The sequence below is a fragment of the Vigna unguiculata genome, chromosome 10 (assembly GCF_037176805.1).
Source record: "Vigna unguiculata cultivar grain cowpea cultivar isolate G323 ecotype 2 chromosome 10, ASM3717680v1, whole genome shotgun sequence".
Classification (NCBI taxonomy): Eukaryota; Viridiplantae; Streptophyta; class Magnoliopsida; order Fabales; family Fabaceae; genus Vigna; species Vigna unguiculata.
The window spans coordinates 18,053,159-18,071,003 of NC_140801.1; positions in this window are offsets into that span (position 1 = coordinate 18,053,159).

Consider the following 17,845-nt stretch of genomic DNA (forward strand, 5'->3'; position numbering starts at 1 on the left):
AGATTTTCTTTTTGAACGGAAATGGGGATTGAATACTAATAAAAGATTGAGGTGTTTAATGAATATGATCATCTCTGGGAATGTGTTAGATGGAATCGCATTTTTGTTGTAATTCAAGGTTTTGAGATGAGTAAATATTGTGGTTTCAATCTCCCATGTTGGACAGTTTGCTTCTTGTTCAAGGAGCTCGACTCTTCTTCCAAAAGCTCTGGACTTTGCAATGAATTGCTTAAGGGGTATTTTAAATAGGGTCGCATTCATGATGTCGCACTTGACTAAATGCTTGAAAAGGGTTCTGATTCCTCATGATGATTTAACGGCTAAAGTTGTTTTTGGAGTATTGGGGAAGAAAGAGCGCCATTAAAGAAGCTTTGTTGATAAACAACTTGCGGGGTTTGTTACCATGATGTGTGAGCATGGGGTTTTCCTTGATGAGTTTAAGCTAACCTAAATGATAACAAGCATGTGCTGGCAACGAAAGAATGGTGTGGCGTGGCAGGTTTTGCAGATTGGGTGGTGCAGTTACGGTTAAAGTTGCGTCTTGTAATGCTCTGTTAGTTGGGTTGGGAAGGGAGAGGGACACTCAGTGAATGAATAAACTGATGGCAGAAATGGAAGAGATGGGGATAAAGCCCACTGTTGTGACCATTGGGATTATTGTTAATTAGTTGTGCAAAGCTAAGAGAATTGATGAGACACTGGAGATGTTTGATAAGTTGAGAGCCAAAGGAGAAGGTAATTTCTAATATACGCTAATTATCAAAAAACAATAATTCACATTAATAATTTCATTTGGCTAGTCATTTTTTAATGAGATAAAATCATGCCTACTCATTGTTCCTTTATTAACATAATTTAATATCAAGGGCATGATTGATACCAATTTTTGATATTTGGGACCTAATTGAGACTTACAAAAATAGAAGGACTCAATCAATATTTTTGAAAGCAAATGGGGACCAAAGACATAATTTAACCAAAGGTACAAAAGTATAAATAAAAGAGTTAGAAAAACAAAACCACAACATTTGTAGAGAGACAACAATAATGTGTGACAACTACTTCTTAGCAAACTTGCACAAACATAATTAAGCCAAAACAGATTAAAATGTAACGTTAGTACTCTAGTGTAAGTTAGGAGATGTCAATAGAAGAGAAAATTAGTAGAAGGAAACATATGGAAAACTTGGTTAAGTTTGTAAAATAGTACCGAATGAAAATAACTGGAACAATAATGTCATCAACGAATAATTGATTACACAAATTGTTGCAACAAAATGAAAATATGAATGTAGAGAAAAGAACAGTAGAAGACTTAGAAAACAAAGAGCAAGACATATGTACAGAAACAATAGCAATCTTTCACCACTTCTTGTTGACAAACATACAAAAATAAAATTAAACCAAAAAGATGAAAAATGCAACATTACTACATTAGAGTTAATAAAAGAGAAAATTAGTAGAAGGAGTGTAAAACGTGTATAGAGAGGCAACAATAAAATTTAACAAGTGCTTGTTCACAAACCTACACAAATATAGTGAAACCAAGACAGATAAAATGCAACATTGGTACCCACTCTTGTTTATTAACAAACTTTCACCATAGTTTATTAACAATCATTTAAAAATAAAATTAAACCAAAATAGACTATAAATGCAATGTTACTAAATGAAAGTAAGTATAGAGATGTTAATAAAAGAGAAATATATTATAAGGAAACATGTAGCAGAACTGACTATGTTTGTGAAAACTAAACTTCAATTTTTTATTAAAGAACATAAGATAGTATGAAATGAAAATAACTAAAACAATAATCTAATCAATGAAAACTAATTACACACTATAATAGATTGGAATTATCAATGTAGAGAAAAGTAAAGTAGAGGAGTTAGGAAAATAAATCTAAAACTTCTATATAGAGAGGCAACAATATTGTGCGACAAGTGCTTCTTGACAAACATACACAAACAATATTAAAGATAAATAGATAAAAATGCATCATTAATACTCCATATTAAGTAAGGACATGTTAATAGAAGAGAAAATTAGTAGAAGGAATCTAATGGAAAAACTGGTTAAGATTGTAAAAATAGTGTAGAATGAAAATAACTGAAACAATAATCTAATTAATGAAACTTTAATTACAAAAACCATTGCATTTGAATGAATTTATCAACGTACATAAAACAAAAATAGAAGAGTTAGAAAAAAAGAGCAAAGGGTAAGTACGGAGGCAATAACAATCAATCACTATTGCTTGTTAACAAACCTGCATAAATAAATTTAAAGCAAAACAAAAGTAAAATGCAATGTTAATACAATAGAGTAAGTAAGGAGATGTTAATAATGGAAAACATTAGTAGAAGGAAACATATAAGGGAAGTTTTTATGTTTGTAAAAGACAAACTTAAAATTTGATTGAAGAACACAAGATAGTGCGGAACGAAAATAACTAGAACAATAATCTAATCAATGAAAATTAATTACACACTATAATAGATAAGAATTATAATGTAGAGAAAAGTAAAGTAAAGGAGTTAAAAAAATATAACCCAAACAAATCTATTAAGGCGATAATAATGTGTGACAAATGCTTGTTAACAAACCTATACAAGCATAATTAAACCAAAACAGATGAAAATGCAACATTAGTACTATAGACAAAGTAAGCATATGTTAATAGATGAGAAAATTAGTAGAATTACACACTTGGAAAAACTAGTGAAGTTTGTAAAAACTAAAGTTAAAATCTAATTGAGTGAAACATAATAGTGCAGAATGAAAAGAAATAGAAGAATTATGTAATCAACCAAAAATTAATTACACAAACTATTGCAGCAGAACATAATTATCAATGTAGAGAAAAGAATGTATAAGAGTTGAAAACCAAATTAAAGTGTCAATACAAAAGCAATATTGCTTTTTGACAAACCTACAAACATAGATTTAAACCAAAACAGATGAAAGAGGAAATTTGTAGAAGGACACACATGGAAAAATCGGTTTTAAGAACTAAAGTTAATATTTGATTCAAGGACACAATATAGTGCATAACGAAAATAAATAGAATGTAATCAATGAAAAATTAATTACACAAACTATTTAACATAACGAAATTATCAATGCAGAGATAAGAAAAGTATAAGAGTTAGAAAAATGAAATCAAAATGTATGTAGAGAAGTAGTAACAATCTTTCACTACTGCTTGTTGACACACCAACAAAAATAGAAATTGAAGCAAAATCATATGAAAAATGCAACGTTACAACACTAGAGTAAGTAAGGAGAATTTAATCAAAGAGAAATTTAGGAGAAGGAAAAACCTAGTTGAACTTGTTATGTTTGTAAAAATTAAAGTTAAAATTTGATTAAATAACACAACTTAATGAAAATGAAAATAACTAGAACACATAGCAAAACCAATTTTCATTCAAAAATATTGATTTGGTCCCTCTATTTTTATAAGCCTTAATTAGGTCCCTATTTTCAAGAAATGATATCAATCATTCCCTTTCTGTTAAATTGGGTTAATAAGGGAACAATGAGTAGACACGATTTTATCTCATTACAATACTATGATGATTCAATTTCTTTTCTTCCTCAATTACTTATAATTGTGCATTCATTGTAGTGTAATTTGCAAACCAGCTCATATGAGTACGATTACTATGTAATGCAATGAATATCAACCGTTGTACGTGCTCGTATCACAAGTAGTTGAGAAAAAGTAATAATTTCACCATATCAAATACTTATCTGCAATTTTGTCTTAGTTCATATACTAACTTAAATTATTTTCTTATGTGCAGAGATTCAGTACCACTACATCAATTCCTGCCAAGTCCATCAAATGTTTAAGGATATCTCTGGAAAAGTACATTATACAAATGTACAATAGTACTTAGTATCTTTGTTTATGGCAGCATATGATATTGTAATGAATGCTACATTAATATGAATAGTATTTAAGTATTTTCCAACATTTTTGTTTGAATAGCATTTGGCTTTTGTTTATGGCTGGTTTTGGTTTTCTGGTTCAAAATTTGTAGGTTAAATGTGTTATATATGAATGAAACAAAACCAGAATAAAAAAAAACAATACCTTTAGGCCTCGGTTGTAACCAAAATCGAGGCAGAAGGTTATTTCGAATTTTTATTTTTTTTTAAATGTTGATATGCCTCGGTTGGACCAGACTTAAGGTAGTAAATATAGCTTTCTACTTCGGTTGGACCAAACCCTAGGCAGAAAGTATATTCAGTTTTCTATTTTTTAATTTCTAATATCCAATTAGGCCTCGGTCAGGCGGAAACTAAGGCAGTAACTATTAAATATGCCTTGGGTTCATAACCAAGGCATCAAGAGCAACCTTTTTTTGATGGAAATAACCATTGTCGTTTCCCTTCCCTGCACTGGTGACAAGTCGACTAAGGTTAAGAAGAAGTCAGCCAAAGTAGAGAGCAAAATGGTCATGGAGAATGAGAAGATCAAGTTAGTCAAAGAGAGAAGCAAGTTGGCTATGGAGATAGTAAAGAACCCGACTATTAATTAAAGGGACAAGCATGGTGTGGGCTACACATGACTAAGTCAGGATGAAGGGAAGAAGGATGAAAGATAGAAGAAGCATTTTTATTTATAGGAGGATTTTTTTGGGTAAACTTAAATGAGGGTAGTTGGGAAAATCCAAAAGATAGGAGTGCTTCACATTAATAATTACGGAGTTCATTTAATTATGTGTAGGTAGTAATTGGGTAGCTGGATTTAAAACAAGAAGTTCATTAATAGGATTTTTTTAGTAGTTAGGTAACTCTATTAATTGTGGTGTGATAGTAGTTATATTTAATGTATGTGGTTGAAGAGTAGTTAAAGGTCCTATAAATAGTGCATGTAGTGTTCATTATAAAATACAACAAGTCTTAATTAATATACAAAGTATTTATCGAGAGAGACTTAGTTGTCGACAACACGTATCTAATAGCTTATGTTTTAGTTGTTTTGTAGTCTCTTTTCATTATTCATTAATGTAAGAAAAAGTTACTCAAATCAAATGACATGTTTTAAAAAAACTGCTATAATTTTTCAGAAAAAAAATCGAGTTTGATTTTTGTACACATTAAAAAATTTCTTTTACGTATATGCTTAAATTATTATTGGGACCATGTTTGAAAGAACAACCTAATCCAATCTAACATTCATGTCAAATAACAAACATATTTAGAGGCTAGACATATAAAGTTCTAGTTTTCCGTCATTTTCTCTCAATCTTTCTCTGACTATTACGATAAATAAAGTATCGTAGACACATATATATTTCTCTCTCTCTCTCTCTCTCTCTATATATATATATATATATATATATATATATATATATATATATATAACTCCAATTTAGGAATAGAATAACAAAAATAACCAACAACCTATTGGAAGAAATATTGTTCGAGTTTCTTTACATTGGTTTGATAACTTATTGCTGCACGGTGCACACAATAATCAATTGTTGACAATAAGAACACAATTCCAAGAATATGATGTTCCCATATCCTTTGCTGAAAATAAAAAGTAAACTGATTTATGTAGTCAGAGTAGTTTATAAATAACACAAAGGTGCTAATTCCGAACAAGAGAGACCCTTTCGTATTGAGATCCTCATTTTTAGCATGCTAAGCATACCAACGAAATTAAATACGGCGCAGAAAACAACAACCACATCCCGTTTCAACGCATGGACATGCTGACAATAAATAAATCATCAGCCAACCCATGTAAGCTTCAAAAAATGATATTTGACTCGATCGTGGTGGCAGAAAGTGGCTATGGGGGAGCAACCCACACTCATGTGTCCTGAATAGTTGATGTATGAATCTGTGCTCTTGCTCGTAGCCATAGATACCATCGAATACAAGTCATTTATAGCTGTAGATTTTCTATGCTACCTAAAGAGCCCATTTTATAATTAATTTTGAAAAGTGAGTTTTTCTACAAACTCCATCAAATTTTACTTTGTGTAGATGCTTTTTCCAACTTCTAACCTTCTAAAATAGTGAATCCCTGATCCAATTTTTGGAAGCCAATGCACCTTATTGCAGTACCATCCTATGAAATCAAGGTAGCGTATTACACCAGATTGTTATTAGTGATACACATTTCAAAAGAACTACCCTTACTTTGGCAGGATAGAAGAGGCAACGTGACCAAACTAAAAATAGACATACTTACAAGTAAATCATAATGCATGAGGTGGTAATGTTATGGATCTAAAACCAAAGATGCCCTACCTATAATGCACAAATACAATATGTGTATTGGATACGACATGTATCTGATATGTCGATATGTTTATTTTCAAAATAATAGGATACAGTACGTGAACAATACGTGATATATGAACATGGAAAAATGTACAATAATTCTTACAAACATATTAAATATACGATTGTTAATGTCTGAATCCAAATTTCCTAATTAGAGACCAATTATTTTGGTAGCCAAAACCTGGTAGCTAATGGTAGTGACCAATTTAAAAACCAATTCATAATTGAAACTATTTTAATTATCAATTTAGAGACCAATTATAATTTTTTGGAACTATTTTAGTTGTCAATTTGGTCAATGTATAGTGACTAATTATTTTTTGTTACTAAAATTGGTCATTATTCAAAGATTTTATTGTAGCGACTTTATAAATTAGATACTTCATTGATAAGTATCATTAAAGTATCCTAAGTATCAGACACGATACATGTCGAACACGGATACATGACCAAAATTGAAGTATTGGTGCATCATAGTGGCTCATCCATGAAGTTTAAAGTGACTTGAGGAAATATATCACCTACGCTGATTATGTATAAATTCAAATCGGATCATCAAACTATAATAAGACAAAAAGAACTATGACGAAAGAATTGAAAGATCTTCGTTTAAAAGTTAACTTTAAATTGAAACAACCTGTTTGATACGAGATAACACTAGTTTCCTTTTGAAATAAAGGGTTTGTAGATCTGTGACACAACAATAGTTATCCAGACATTCCTTTAGATATTCAATATCATGTGGCCAAGCAACTTTTTACAACAAATGAAAATATGGAGGGTCAACAGATTGTTTTTATCGACAATTGCTAATTGTTAGTTTTTGTTAGCGGGGGAGTCACTACATGGGATTTTTCTCATATTACATGGGATTTTTCTTGCAAATTTATTAAAAAATTTGCAAGAAAATACTCTTTTCTACCATTTTTTCTACGAATCTTAATTGGTAGGTAATTTCCTCGTGGGTAATTATTTTCTACAAAATTATAAAATATTTCCTACAAAATTTGTTGCGGAATGTGTTTTATACAAAATATTTTTGCAAAAAAAAATTGGTAACAATTTCTTGCAATTTGTTTTTCACAATAAAATTTGTAAGTATTTCTTACGAAAAAAATTTCAAAACAAAATTGGCAAGAAATATTAATTTTTTTATTAGTGAGTTAAACTAACAACCCCTCCCACCCTCTCTTCTAAATCCCACCAAACAAACCTAATTTCTCCATATTAATAACAGGAGGGATCAAACCCACATCCTTCCCCTCCCTTTCCTTCCGTCTAACCAATAGGCCACCTTATCACTCCTAGTCAACTTTTAACGACACAAGGTAAGTGTGTAGATAAGGTTCATAAGGTAGATAGTAGGGCATAGTGAGACAAAGTATTGTGTTTGGGATTTGGTAGGTAATAAAGTAATAGAACTACATAATCTAGATAGATAATTTGTTTATCAAACATTTCTAAGAATCAAATTCCGTAACAAAGTTCACTTTATGGATACTCATGACTGAACCTCTCTTACCACCAACAACATAACTTTATACGCCTCTGTATAACTCATCTATATGCCTCTTTACAACAATAACTACTTGATAGACAAATTGTCTATCACATAGACAATATTTTTTTTCATAAGAATGTTTGACTCTTAATTTGTAGTTCTTCTTTTTGTTAATGATGATGCCAATAAATTTTTAGAGTTTATGGCCAAAAAGAAAAAATCTAGAACTATAGTTACAAAAACGGAGTTGGATTATTAATTAGAAGAAGATAATTTGTCAGTTACACCAGAATTTGATATCCTATCATGGTGGAAAATAAATGGGTTAAAGTTTCTAACCTTTCAAGCAATTGCAAGGGATGTTTTAGCTATTCCAATAACAATTGTAGCTTCTGAATCTGCTTTTAGTACTGGTGGTAAGATATTAACTTCTCACCGTAGTCAACTTCATCATATACTATATAGGCTTTGATGTGTACAAGAAGTTGGATATGGAACTCAAACCATCTAGGTAAGTTACTCATATTTATTAATATTTATTGTTAGTATTTTTTTTATGAATTCTCATTTAATATTCTACATTTGGTGTTTGTAGGTACTAAAATATTAAAAGAAAAAAATCTTCTCATGAGTGAAAATGAATCTGATGAAGAAAGTACATTATATTCTAGTAATTAAAATTTTCAATTTCAATTATTATCATATCTAATTTGTTTCATTTATTTTTCTATGTGTAGGTGGATCGAATGAAAATGAAACCACTGTTCGTTTGTAAAATTAATATTTTGGTTATTATAAAATTTTAGTAATGTGTAATTGTTTAGTTTTATATAATTATTTGAATTCTCTTTAATTGTTATTTTAATATTGAATATTTTGATAGTATCATGATTCCCTTGTGATTCTTAAAAATTTTTTATAAAAATTATTTAATTCATATTTGGAACAGTAAAACAAAATGGGTATAAAAATATACTTGTTTCTCGGTGGAGATGAGGATATGTCAAAAGTTGTATACTTGCTGGATTTGAGGATGAGGATGAGGTTGAGTTTTTATTATGGGGATGGGATCATGATACTCGTACCCGCCCCGTACCTTTGCCATCCCTAAGTGTCAATATTTAATTATTTATTTATTGTTTTATATTTTAATTAGTACTACCATTATTATTGTATTAGTGCTAATATGTTATTATATTATTATGTACTATAACATATTATTATTATTAAAAACCATCAAAGCTTTTGAACTCTTTATTTTTAAGATTTTGTTTCCAAATAATATATTATTTATTTATTGTTTAATATTATATATTTAATTTTTATTATTTTTAATACTAATTATTCAATTTTTAATCTCCAGATTTTGTTCATATCTATAATACGATTTTTTTTCATAAATTAAAAATATATTTAGAGTTGTTTAGAGACATTAAAATAATCCATTAAAAAGACTTCACTTTTTTACAACCTTTCTTTTGAATTTAAATTCAAACTTCAGTATGTTTCTATAGCCTTTTGAAATTTCAAATTTAGATTTTTAATTTTATTACTATATGTATTTCGAATTTCAAATTTAAACTTAAGCTTGAAATTAGATTGAAATTGAAAAGGTAAGTATTTTCATATCTTTAAAAAATTAAAAAAATTATAATTTTTATTTTGTACATTATATTTTAAGTATAATTATTATATTAAAATTGTTATTTTGTATTACAATTACATTGTTATTAAATATTACTATATTTTATAATATATTATTATATTGTCATGTGTATCACACCTAGCTAAACTCGACCATATAAGCAAACAATGCATGTATCAAGGCAGCCAAGTAGTCAGCCTAGGCCGAGTTAGCCTAACTTATACCAGTTTTAACCTATATCTAGAAGAATAACCTACACCTCGTCAAGGTAAGTAATCGGTCCAAGCCAGCTACTCCAGCAGACCCGATAAGATTAGAGCCCAGGCCGACAACTCCCATAAACTTAGTGAAAATAGAAGCCCCCACATTCAATAGGTCCTAAGGGCCTGGGTTAGGGCCCAAGCCCACTCATGGCCCAAGCCAGAGCCCAAGTTAAGGCCCGGCCTATGAGGTAATCAGACACCATTAATGCTCTTTAAATACGCGTGGACCCTAATAATTAAAGGTACGCATTCATTAATCACTAATTTGACTCTCTGAGAGCTTTGACTTACTTGAGCTTCGGAGACTCTTCTACAGGTAACCCCTTCTGGGTTCAAGCTGACATGTATCAACCGAGAAGAAGCCAACTGACGAGATAGCGGACTACATGGTAAGGTGACACTTGTGCCTAACTCATCTTATTTGTTCTCTGCAGGAACAATTGGCGCCCACCGTGGGGCACGAGACGAACACCTTTAATACCCGTTTTTCTCTGAAGATGGTTTCCACCCGTAGCAAAGCTGGAGCGAACAAGCAAGCGGATAATGGTCCCTCTGGACCTCCTGGCATCACCCCTGATCTGGCTGCCATCCTAGACGGCCAAGCAAAGATGAACAGGAACTCGCAGATCTGAAGAAACGCAGTGCTGAAGAAACGGAGGCGTTGAGACAAGAAAACTCTCGCCTCAGGCGAAGGATCGAAGCTGATCCGAACCTGAAGGGAAAAGCCAAAGAAACCTCTGAAGCTGTGAAGTCCCCGGCTTTCCAGCCTACAGAGGAAGAAAGTGAGTACAATCCCACCCCCCATACCTTCACCACCACCCAACAGACACCTGTTACCTCTACCCATCCCCATCACTTTCCATCTGGTCAACCGGGGCTTACCGCACCCCCAACCCCCGCCGCCACCGTTCCTACCACCCAGATCCCCTACAACATACCCACCACCCTACACACCACACATATTCCACCCTATAACCCACAATATCTTCCCACAACACATATTCCCCCTCACAACATCACCTTCACCTTTCCTGCTATGGGCAACCACCCCGTTCCACCTCACATGCTCCCTCCTCACCAGCCCAGACGCCGTCACCCATTCACGGACTTTATCGCCAACACCCCTCTCCCAGCCCAGTGGGAACCTTTCACCCTGGATCGCTATACTAGCGAAACCGACCCTGACGAGCACCTGAAAGTCTACATCACCCATGTCGCCTTGTGCACATCTCAAGACGTAGTCTTTTGCAAAGCTTTTCCCACCACACTCAAAGGCCTTGCCCTAGAATGGTTCACAACTCTTCCGCCCTACTCAATTGACAATTTCGACATCCTCTCCCACATGTTTTCCACCCACTTCGCCGAAAGTCGTCCCCATCAAACCACTACCATATCCCTACTGGGCATCAGACAAGAACCTAACGAACCACTCAGAGCGTTCATCGATCGCTTCAGTAAAGCCGCCCTTCATACACCACATCTCAATCAGGATATGATTCTCTAGTGCATGACTCTTACCCTACAACCCGACCCCTTTGCCAACAACGTCTATCTCCACCCACCTGCCTCCATGCACGAACTCAAGTTGCGTGCAGCCGACTATGTCCGCATGGAGGAAATGCAGACACTTCACACCAAATTCTGCAACGACTACGCAACCACCACCGCCAACCCCACCCCGCAACCTAACCCACGCCTTGATACCCGCCCACGCGAACCCCGCCAACCTCGCTTCACCAGATACGCCCCCCTTACAGTAGCCCGTTCCCGCATTCTGGACGAAGCCCTCCAAGCCGATCTAATCCCTCCACCATGCAAGACAACCACACCCCCAATGTCGACATGACCAAATTTTGCCGTTACCCTTCGCAACCATGGCCACACTACAGAAGAATGCAAAGCACTCCAGGACAAAATAGAAGAACTGGTCCGTGCTGGCCATTTTCACCACTTCATCCGTAGAGACGACCATTCCTCCTCCTCTCGATCCCGTCACCCCCCGCGACCTGACCACAAACATCCACCAAATGACTCCCATCACAACAACCACCCCGCCCAACCCAACAATCAGCACCCAGAGCCCGCCCGCACCGACATCACACCTGCCGACCCCCCCCCCCCCTTACGAGGCACCATTAACACCATCTCTGGTGGCTTCGCAAGTGGAGGCTCCACCTCTTCTGCCAGAAAAAGACACCTCCGCCTTATACAATGCATCAACCACATCACCCATTCCCACCACAGACGCCGTATGCCTCCTATTGTATTCACAGAAGATGACTTCCACGGCCTCGACCACCAACAAGATGACCCCATGGTCATAACTGTTGAAATCGAGAATTATACCGTTAAGAAAGTCCTTGTTGATCAGGGCAGCTCTGTTGATATCCTCTACTGAGCCACTTACCAAAAACTCCAACTTCCGGACACCGCCATGGTCCCATATGACGAGCCAATATATGGCTTTTCCGGCGAACAGGTATCCACCCAAGGCTACATAGACCTCCACACCGTCTTCCGGGATGGAACTCAAACCAAAACCATCCTCATCCGCTTCCTTATTGTCGATGCGCCGTCCTTCTCTCAATACCCTTGGCGCAGTCGTCTCCACCCCTCACTTGGCCATGAAATTCCCTACCCCATCCGGCGACATCCTGACCATACACTGCGACCAGCGCTTGTCATCCACTCCTCTAGAGCTTCCCAATGGTCACTCTGTTAACCTAGGTACCGGTTTAAACTCTGACAAGCGTGCCACCATCACACCCATCCTCATCAACAACACGGATCTTTTCACCTGGTCGGCCGTTGACCTCCCTGGAGTAGACCCCCAGGTGGCATCCCACAAGCTGTCCATATATAAAGAAGCCTGCTACGTATCCCAGAAAAAACGCAAGCTTGGTGAAGAGCGTCGACAAGCAGCCAAGGTCGAAGTCGTCAAGTTACTAAGCGTGGGGTTTATAGAAGAAGCTCAGTACACCACTTGGCTTTCTAACGTTGTCTTGGTGAAGAAAGCCAATGGCAAATGGCGGATGTGCGTAGACTACACGGACTTGAACAAAGCTTGTCCTCGCGACGCCTACCCCTTACCCAACATTGATCGACTCGTAGACGGCGCGGTAGGAAACAAGGTGTTTAGTTTTTTGGATGCGTATTCAGGGTATAACTAAATCCCCATGGCCGCAGCAAATATGCACAAAACTGCCTTCATCACGGACGATGCCAACTACTTCTATAGGGTCATGCCCTTTGGCCTCAAAAACGCCGGGGCAACTTACCAACGGGGCACTGTGTCGAAGTATTTGTCGATGACAGGGTTGTCAAGTCCCTGAGTCATCACAAACACGCTGAAGACCTGCCAGCAGTGTTCTCTGCGCTGCGCCAATATAACCTCCGCCTCAATCCCGACAAATGCGTATTCGACGTTGACCCGGGTAAATTCCTTGGTTTTATGTTAACCCAACGCGGCATAGAGGCCAACCTAGAGAAAGCAAGGCTATCATCGAAATGCGCAGCCCCACTACTGTCAAGGAGGTCCAACGTCCCATTGGCCAGCTCATAGCCATCTCTCGTTTCCTACCCAAACTAGCCGAACAAACCCAGCCCATAATCCAACTCCTAAAGAAATCCACCCGGTTCACGTGGACTGATGATTGTGAACAAATCTTCCAAAAACTCAAAATAACCCTAACCTCCCCACCTATCCTCCACAAGCCGGATACCAGTCAACCCCTGCTGGTATACATCACGGCCACTGACTATACCGTCAGCGCCGCGCTTGTTCAAGAGATAGAAGGAACGCAACATCCTGTGTATTTTGTGAGCAGAACATTGCAAGATCTTGAAAGCAGATACCAAATGGTAGAAAAACTGGCCCTATCTTTGGTCCATGCGGCACGCCGTCTTCGCCCATATTTCCAAAACCACACCATAACCGTTAAGACCGACTACCCAATCCAAAAAATATTACAAAAACCAGATCTAGCCGGACGCATGTCATCATGGGTCATGGAACTATCAGAATTCAACATCCGCTACGAACCCCACGGCCCCATCAAAGCCCAATGTCTGTTAGACTTCGTCAATGACCTACAACAAACACCCATAGAGAACTAGTGCACACTTCATGTAGATGGTTCCTCAAATCCAAGGGGTGCCGGCGCCGGCATCGTCTTAGAAGGGCCCAACGACATCCTCATCGAAAAATCCCTTCATTTTGCTTTCAAAACGTCCAATAACCAAGCTGAATACGAAGCCATCCTCGCTGGCCTTTCCCTAGCTCGCGAAGTAGGCATCAAGAAGTTAACGTGCAAAACCGACTCCAAACTCACTGTAGGTCATCTAAACGACGAGTTTCAGATCAAAGACCCCATCCTTCTACAATATTACCATCTGGTCCGTGCAGTCATTCAATCCGCCTTCGAACAAGTCCGCGTCGAACACATCCCAAGAACCGACAACGTCACGGCCAACATCCTCTCCAAATTGGCCAGCACCAAGCTCAAAAACCGCTACCGATCCTTACTACAGCAAACACTGTCCACACCTTCCATCACACACACTTGCCAAAACTTAACCCACACCCCAGCTAACAACGTCACCCCCTCCCAAAGCCAAAACTAGACCACCCCCTACATTCAATACCTCAAAACCGGCAACCCCCCCTCGACGCAGACAAAACTTGGCTGGCTAAGGCTGCTAGGTACACCATGATAGGCGACGACCTCTACAAACGCGGATACGGCCAACCCCTACTTAAGTGTGTCACGGCAGAGCAAGCCCAATATATCATCAAAGAGCTACACGAAGGAACTTGTGGTTATCATTCCGGTGCACGCACCATGGCTACAAGAGTTCTCAGAGCCAGATACTTCTGGCCCACTATAGAAGCAAACTGCCAGGATCATGTCAGGTAATGCAAGCCATGTCAGAAACATGACAACCTTATTCACCAGAAACAGGAACAATTACATCACATACTATCCCCATGGCCCTTCGCTAAATGGGGAATGGACATCCTCGACCCTTTTTCACCCGGCAAGGGGCAGGTAAAATTCCTAATTGTAGCCGTCGATTTTTACTAAATGGATCGAAGCCAAGCCGCTAACTACCATCACGGCCCAGCAAGTCTAGAAATTCGTGTGGAAGGACATTATATGTAGATATGGTGTACCACATACCATCATCACAGACAATGGCCGACAATTTATTGACAAGGAGTTAGCCAAATTTTACACCGGCCTAGGCGTCAAACACATCACAAGTTCTGTAGAACATCCACAAACCAATGGGCAAGCCGAGGCAGCAAATAAAGTCATCCTCGTAGAGCTGCGCAAGAGGTTGGATACCGCCAAAGGACGATGGCCTGAAGAGTTAATAGAAGTACTATGGGCTTACAGATGCACCCCCCAATCATCAACAAATGAATCCCCATTCAGCTTAGTCTACGGCGCAGACGCCATGATACCAGTAGAAATTGGTGAACCATCCCTGCGCCGAGAACTATACGACCCAACCCACAACCACCAAAACATGGCCTTGCATCTCGACCTCCTACCCGAACTCAGAGAAAAATCCCAGATACGCAATCTAGCTGCCAAACAACGAGCTGCCAGGAAATATAATGCAAATATACACCCACGATCATTTGTCGTCGGGGACCTAGTATGCAGAATGGCCAGCAGTGCTAGAAAGAAGGATGGCAAGTTCTCCGCCAATTGGGACGACCCATACCGCATACGAGAAGATGCAGGAGGAGGAGCTTATCGCCTAGAACAATAATCTAGGGAAGAAATTCCCAACACTTGGAATGTATCCCACCTCAAGTTCTATTTCAGCTGAATGTGTATTGTAATCGAACCAATACTTGTAACCCTGGGTGTACTCTTTCCTCACTTGGTCTTTTTTCCCTAAGGAGGGTTTTGGCCAAGGAGGTTTTAATGAGGCATCCCTATTCAATAAATAAAAAGAAGGGTTCCCAACTGTACAACTTTCTATGTGTTTTTTTATGTTAATTCGTTTAAGTTCCCCACCCTTACCCAGAGTAAGCGGTCTGGGACAAACACCCTCTACTCGTGGTTAATTCGTTTAAGTTCCCCACCTTTACCCCAAGTAAGCGGCCTGGGTCGAACACCCTTAACTCGTGGTTAATTCGTTTAAGTTCCCCACCCTTACCCCAAGTAAGCGGCCTGGGTCGAACACCCTCTACTCGTTGTTAATTCGTTTAAGTTCCCCACCCTTACCCCAAGTAAACGGCCTGGGTCGAACACCCTTAACTCGTGGTTAATTCGTTTAAGTTCCCCACCCTTACCCCAAGTAAGCGGCCTGGGTCGAACACCCTTAACTAGTGGTTAATTCGTTTAAGTTCCCCACCCTTACCCCAAGTAAACGGCCTGGGTCGAACACCCTCTACTCGTGGTTAATTCGTTTAAGTTCCCCACCCTTACCCCAAGTAAGTAGCCTGGGTCGAACACCCTCTACTCGTGGTTAATTCGTTTAAGTTCCCCACCCTTACCCCAAGTAAGCGGCCTGGGTCGAACACCCTCTACTCGTGGTTAATTCGTTTAAGTTCCCCACCCTTACCCCAAGTAAGCGGCCTGGGTTGAACACCCTCTACTCAATTCGTTTAAATTCCCCACCCTTACCCCAAGTAAGCGACCTGGGTCGAACATCCTTAACATACAATTCATCACGTCACACATACATCACATATCATCGAAACTCAGCATACACATAACATACAGAACATTAATTGCATTGAACATAAACACAAGTATACTGACGTAACATAATGTACCGGCTATTACAGACATAGGCTCAAATATTTTCAAATCAATTAAAACTGAGATCCTATTCCGCTGCATCAGGCGCCACCCCTTCGGCATCACCCGCCTTCTTCTCGTCCTCAACCGCCTTCTCCTGCGCCTCCTCGTTCCCACTCTCCTCATCCTCCTGGACCAACTTCCCATCAATAACATCCTTATTTACATCAAACCTCGAGTTCGTCACGTCCACATCTTGATGGAAAAAAGCCGCCTGCCGCAATCCCTTCTCAAAACCATTGATGTGCTCCTGTATGATGTTGTTCTTCAGATCATCAAGCTCACTGATAGCTCCATCATACTTGTCCTTCAAATCATCGTAGTCCTCTTCCAGTTCCCCTATACGTTTATTCAGTTTTTCCTCAAAGTCCAAGCAACGCACCCTCCACGTTGCCAACCTTTTCCTCTCCGTTTCCCAACCTTCTTTTGCCTTTTCCAATGCAGCCTTCTCCTCTTCCAGCTTATCCACCTTCCCCTGCAATTCCTCCACTTTTTCCTGACCACCCTCTTTCACTTCCCTCCTTTAAAGCGACCCAACAAGCCGGCTCGAAACTAAAGCCTTGCTCCCAAATTCCACCATTGTTCTCACAATGTGCTCCGCATCCATGTTGTCAATAGAGTTTACGATAGTGTCTGGAAGGGTAATCGAGATATCCTTCCTCACGGATATCTCCGGCAACTCAATCAGCACAGCTTCCGGCCCCTTCTCCCCGCTAGCCGACCCCGTTCCAAGTAGAGCCGCCCTTACCTTCTTCATATCTTTTCCCTTCCCGGGTCGAGGCGGAAGCTCAGCCTTCCTCTTTGTCCCACCGTGGACGTGCACCTCCACCACCGATTCTTGTAAGTTGCAAACATCAGTCTTCCCAGCCGCCTTGGCCTTAGCGGCCATTTCTTTCCTTAACATTTGAAAAAGCGCCAGATTTTTCTTTCCAGACTACGCCATATGCCCTACAATAACACATCACAACTCGGATCAAAACAACTTAGCATTATTAACGCAACTTAAGTAATAAATAGATACCTTCGAAACCACTGTTTGTTTGTAAAATTAATATTTTGGTTATTATAAAATTTTAGTAATGTGTAATTGTTTAGTTTTATATAATTATTTGAATTTTCTCTAATTGTTATTTTAATATTGAATATTTTGATAGTATCATGATTCCCTTGTGATTCTTAAAAATTTTTTATAAAAATTATTTAATTCATATTTGGAACAGTAAAACAAAATGGGTATAAAAATATACCTGTTTCTCGGTGGAGATGAGGATAGGTCAAAAGTTGTATACTCGCTGGATTTAA